Below are 6,790 nucleotides of genomic sequence, written 5' to 3'. Positions count from 1 at the left end.
TTATATAACCGTAGCCACTCTTGCTAAAGATCACTTTGGACATATTGATTCTTATTCTCCAGATCATTATTTATTTATGTTGCGTAGTTCAGAAATTATAGGCATGACAAAACTCGCTTGAGAATATGTCGGTCGACTTTCTGGGATAGTATTATCAGTCATGTAAATCGAAATATTTCAAATGTTATTGTGACATTTTGGCGCCCATCTTACAAGTGAAGTCCAGCCACTAGATAGGGGGATAATTCGTTTCTAACATTTCTCTCCAGAAAACAAATTCTTCGCTCATTAATAAGTGCTACAGCTAATTGCAATAACGCAACAGAATGTTCACGCAGTGCTAGTGTGTAAGACGCAACTCGTTGGATTTATGGGGCCTGAAAAACTTATTCTCGGTTCACCATTGAAAAATACTTCCGGCAAGCACGATTTTTTTCTCCAGAATATGATAAAAATACACCACAAGAGAACGAAGGAAATCCGCTGGATGAAATAACTTGTCTTACCGAAGATTATCGGAATCATCCTTCCGATGTGAAACTTTTATCCACATTTGATAACACTGTAGAATTTCACGAAGATGGCGGTGAAATAGTTGAACAGGTACTGCAGAAAGTCATTTCAAATGGAGCGAATAATCCTGAATAATCTTCAGAAGATAATGAAGAAGATGAAGAAGCAGGAGGAGAAAAGACCTACATTTTGTTTTATCCTACCCACTAGAGTGCCAATGAGGTGTTAAAGAATAGAAAGATGTGCTTTCAGACATAATACACCCGGAATGATAAAAACATTATTGGGATTGCGACTATGGAAAGTGAATGCATAAAATATATTAAATTAAAAGAGATTACTTTTTCAGGAATTATGTATGTCTAAGCTTCCGTGTTAAATGCAGTGCTTTATTATAAATACAGTGGAGCAGGTAACTTGTTACATACGCAGTATATTTTACCTTTATTGGGCCTTTATATTATACGGGTGGCCCTCCAGCCTCGCACGTTCTACTTACAGCTGTCCCGCATGCACTAATGATGAACGGGAAGCCTAAACGCTGGTTTAAAAAGGAGCGCTGTGTTTCGAATGTGATGTGAGACAAATAGCAGTCGTTTTACTACTCACGTATTTAACAGAGTTCAAACACCCAAAAGAAGCAGAAAATAACATTTAATAACACATTAATTCATACACGTACAGATCAAAGATTTGTTTGTATGCGTGGTACGTGCCTTGAACGATCCATTAGCTCCTAATTGCAACTCTGTTCGGCGAAATACGTGTATAGAGGGCAGGCGGCGATTTGGAATCTTCTGCACATGTCGTCTGCAAGGTCTGGTTGCATTCCAACAGGATTTAAATTAGGCTTACGAACACAGCGGGCGCATTAGACGGGTAGCGCACAGCAACATGCAACGAGCGGCCTTTCGCTTGTATCTCCTCGTATTCTGACGTAACCCATCTCCAGGCGGTGAAAATCAGTTATTAGACATCCCATTCATCATTAGTACATGTGGGACACTTATAAGCAGAAATTACGGCGCTGACGGGCCATCTGATATAGTGTGATAAAGAACTAGAATTACATATAAGGCTTGTTTGCCTGGTGTGAGAATGGAAAAAACACGGAAAACCATGTTGAGGGCTGTCGACAGTAGGGTTCGAACCCATTATCTTGCGGATGCACACTCATAGCCGTGCGAGTGGGAAAACTCAAGAAATGTATAATAAAAGCTACATGGAACGTACCCATGATCGGACAAGGTACAACTCTTAAGGAATTAGACAACATCTTTTGGTCTGCATTGCTCATGTCGTTCCACAGTATTCAGCTACTGCAATGTATGTGCAGGAAATACGGAATATTTTTGAAATGGATATAGAACCTTTTGAGCAGACACTCATCAACTGTAAGTGCCTAGGTAAACATTAGAGTAATCACATAGACGGGATTGTAAGTAATGGTTACATATCTCTTCATATGGTTACGAAGATATTTAGAGGTTGTAAAAACTGAGCTCGATACCTGCAGTCGCTTAATTGCGGCCAGTATCCAGTATTCGGAGGATAGTGGGTTCGAACCCCACTGTCGGCAGCCCTGAAGATGGTTTTCCGTGGTTTCCCATTTTCACACGAGGCAAATGCCAGGGCTGTACCTTAATTAAGGCCACGGTGGCTTCCTTCCCACTCCTTCCTGTCCCATCGTCGCCATAAGACCTACCTGTGTCGGTGCGACGTAAAGCAACTTGTAAAAAAAAAAGGTTGTAAAGGATGTAAAGGAAAGGGCGTATAAGTCACCAGTAAGACCCCAGTTAGAGTGTGGTTCAAGTGTATGTGACCCTCACCTGGATTACTTGATTCGAAAACTGGTTAAGATCCAATGGAAAGAAACACGATTTGTTGTGGGAGGTTTCCGACGAAAGAGTAGTGTTACTCTAATATCGCAAACCTTGAGCTGGGAAGACCTGCAAGTAAGGAGACGAACATCTCGACTAAGCGGCGTGTTTTGCGCTGTCAGTCGAGAGATGACGTGGAATGACATCAGTCGTCGAATAAGCCTGAGTGTTTTTAAAACATCAAAATATGAAGACAGAATTTGAATTCAGAAGGACAAATTGGAGCAATAATCCGTTTGTAAAGAGAGGAATAAGGGATTGTAATAATTTATTACGAAATTTATTCGTTAATTTTCCAACTTCGTTGAAATTGTTTACTGTAATAACATACTAGATAAACAACTTTAAAATTTGCTTTACGCTACACCGACACGGATAGGTCTTACGGTGACGATGAGGTAGGAATTGGTTAGGAGCGGGAAGGAAGCGGCCCTGGCCCAGTATTTGCCAAGTGTGAAAATGGGAAACCAAGGAAAAGCATCTTCAGGGCTGTCGGTAGTGGAGTTCGAACCCACTATCTCCCGGATGCAAGTTCACAGCTGCGCGTTCCTAACCACACGCCCAACTCGCCCGGTAGATCAACAACTAGTAGTGAATCTCTCACCTCAGTGACAGTCCGAAATGCATACCAGTGGTGGATTATTATTATTATTATTATTATTATTATTATTATTATTATTATTATTATTATTATTATTATTATTATTATTATTATTATTATAGTACGGTATTAGCAGCAGCAAAGTTGTAGTGCACAATTTTCATCCCTGCCCGCTTATATTGGACACCTCTCCATGATGGACGCAGTTTTATAGAAACACATTGTCAAGTTAAAGACGTTTTCTTTGTATTATAAATTGCTGGATAGCTCTTTTATTTTTAACGCTGTCGGTTTAACAGGCCCTCGTTGTCCAACCGTGGGTCTGTTCCCGAGCGAACTGGTTAAGAGGTATACACTGTGTGTGTGTATGTATGTGTGTGTGTGTTGTTTGTTTGTTTAACAGCCTGAAGGCAGGTCTGGTCCTCAACTGGCACCTCCTGAGGTTATATGGTTACATTGACATGGTAAAACCGAGTACGGTGCCAAAATGAGGCGTACTAGGCAATATAAGGAGTCAGGTAGTTTGTCATTGCTTTCCTAACTGGGCCAGAAATATTGCAGACGGCTGACCCTAGGAGTAGCTCCTTCATAACACTCAAGTGCCCTTGTCGAGCTCCGAGTGTCATTACTCAGCACCACGCGTACCTCAGCAGCTTCCATTTTGTTACAACCATAGATGAGGTTGTGGTGGTGGTGATTATTGTTTTGAGAGGAAGTACAGCTAGGCAACCATCCTCTGTTAACACTAATCGGAGAGAACAAATTGAAGGGGTCCGATACTTCGAGAAATGAAGATATCGGTCAAAGAAAGTCAAGGGGCACGAAGGGCGTGAAAATGAAAGACTCCCTAGGCCTCGCAACTTAACACGGTCGGGGTCGGAAAAGAAGAAGTGTTGACCAAAGGAGACCGTATAGGATAGATGAACGTAAGGAGTCTGATACAAAAAATGTGGCGTATGGCTTTCAGTGCCAGGAGTGTCCGAGGACACGTGCGGCTCGCCAAATGCAGGTCTTTCGATTTCACTCCCGTAGGCGACCTGCGCGTCGTGATGAGGAAGAAATGATGATGAAGACGAATAATACACCCAGCCTCCGTGCCAGCAAAATTAACCAATTATGTTTAAAATTCCCCACCCTGCCAGGAATCGAACCCGGGACACATGTGACCAAAAGCCAGCGCGCTAACTATTTAGGCACGGAGCGGGACGGAGCATGATACAAAAGGGTGTAAGCAATGTCAGGACTCAGCTGATGGTCTCATGGTCGCCAACCCACGCTCCCAAGTTAAGAGTCACTGGGTCCATTTATTTGTCTCCTACGACAGGGAGGGGATACCGTGGCTGTTATTCTACCACCCCCTCCCACAGGGGGACATAGATAAGACTGAGACTTCGCTGTGAGCTACATTTTGCTCTGGTGTGTGCCAAGAGACCGGTGCAAAAATGCTGCATCCATCAAGAAATGCTAGCTGTTGGATTTGTACATCACAAGAGCAGCTGAGCGGAAAGTAGTTCGATAATTTGGCTGCAGTGCGTTGAATTTTACGCTGGTGAAGTTTACTTTCTGTTGAGAATTAGGACGGAGCAGCCTTGGTAGTGAAAAAGGGGAGACAAGGTCTGGGATACTCCAGCGTAGTAAGATGATGCAACCTTCTCGCTGGTAGGAGCACGTTGTATGTGGTCAGGAACCGGCAGGGGACGATGACGTAACATCACTCCATTCATGACCGCACTGCAGGTGCCACAATGAACCACACGTGCCGCACGTTTACATCTATAATAATAATAATAATAATAATAATAATGTTTTGACATCATCCAGGCTGCTAGCGTATCAGTCTGGACATTCCGTTTTACTCTAGCGGATAGCAGAGAAATGAATCTATTAGGGTGATCAATGGCTACTTTATTATGTATTGTGTTGTATTTAACCGTTGCCTATATTTTTCAGTTTGTATGTTAATTTTTCATTATGAGTTTTCTCTTTCTTTTACTTTTATGTTCCGGAATTTTTAAATTTTTATTTCTTGAGCTTTGCTTTCTTTCTTCGTTATGAAAATAAAAACCTACAACCTGTTTTCCAGTCATTGACCAGGTCAGGGATGTAATGCATGAAACATATATAGTCTGTTATTACAATGGGGTCGCCACTCCCAAGGTGATTTATTAATGAGTGATAAATGCTATGAAATGATAATGGAGAGTGTTGCTGGAATGAAAAAAGTCAGGGAAAATCGGAGTACCCGGAGAGAAACCTGTCCCGCCTCAGCTTTGTCCAGCACAAGTCTAACATGGAGTGACCGGGATTTGAACCACGGTATCCAGCAGTGACAGGCCGACGCGCTGCCGCCTGAGCCACGGAGGCTCCTTCTTCGTTATATGTCAATAAATCTTTAATTTTATAATAAAATAGTACATTTCTTTATATATGTACTAGCAAGATACCCGTGCTTCGCTACGGTATTATACTGAAATTTATAATTGAATGCTTATTGTTTTAGATATATAATCCACCGAAATTCGCGGTCTGACTCGTTTTCTGCGAGAACTCACCAAAATTCCCGATCTGACTCGTTTTCTATTAGATTACGGCATGTTTCCTCCCATTTTTCAATCTTCTTTTCCAGCAATCGATTTCGTACTTCCCGGGCTAGGCTCAGGTATTCCTCCCGGTCAGTTGGGTCCGTAAATCTTTGCCATCTTTTCCTATAATCATTTTTAATATGGATAAAATCCTTCAGGAGATCCGGCGTGGTGTCATATTGGGTGCCTAGAAGGCACTGAACCCGCGGCCGGACTGCATTCTTAGTCATTACCCGTCCAGGAGCCGTTTCCAGCGCGGTCCGCAAATTTGAAGACGGTCCGGAACATTATTATTATTATTATTATTATTATTATTATTATTATTATTATTATTATTATTATTATTATTATTATTATGTGTTGCTGGAATGGATGATGACAGGAAAACCGGAGTATCCGGAGAAAAACCTGTCCCGCCTCCGTTTTGTCCAGCACGAATATCTCATGGAGTGAACGGGATTTGAACCACGGAACCCAGCTGTGAGAGGCCGGCGCGCTGCCGAGGATCCTTATAAGTACATTAAGAACAGTAAAATCAATTGGTCTCACCTCCTTCTACACCCCACCGCCGTTAAGTTTTTTTAACGGCACCCCCCCCAAAAAAAAATAATTAAAAGAAGGCTTGTTTCTTATGTTTAAAGAAGATTTCAAACACCAATGTTCACGTCTATTACCTTCAATTTTGAGATATAAGTATCCCCATAAAAATTATTTACTTTTCACTTCATTTCACACTACTCCCCCCCCCCCCTAAGTGAATTTTCCCGCAAAAAATACTTGTTTCTTTAATAGTAAAGGATCTTCTAAATACCAATTATCACGACTCTAACTTCTTCAGTTTTTGATTTATGTGTCCTCATGAAAGGAATTCAACTCCTTTACACTCCCGCCCTCCAAGATGGTTTCCCCCAAAAACGCGTTTTTCTTTGTTTTTAAAGGAGATCTAAATACGAATTTTCACGTCTGTAACAACTTTAGTTTTTATTAGATGTATGTATTCTCATTCAATTAATTCAATTAATTTTTCAATACTTCCCCCCCCCCCTTCATTGGATTTTCCGAGAATACGTGTTTCTTTATTTTTAAAGCAGATTGCAAATATCAAATTTCACGTCTGTAACATCTTCATTTTTGAGATATCAATAGCCTAATTAAAATAATTCAACACCATTTTCAGTCACTTTTACCCCCCCCCTCCACCCAAGTGGTATTTC

The sequence above is a fragment of the Anabrus simplex genome, chromosome 1 (genome assembly GCF_040414725.1).
Source record: "Anabrus simplex isolate iqAnaSimp1 chromosome 1, ASM4041472v1, whole genome shotgun sequence".
NCBI lineage: Eukaryota > Metazoa > Arthropoda > Insecta > Orthoptera > Tettigoniidae > Anabrus > Anabrus simplex.
Note: the sequence above shows the minus strand (reverse complement) of the source record.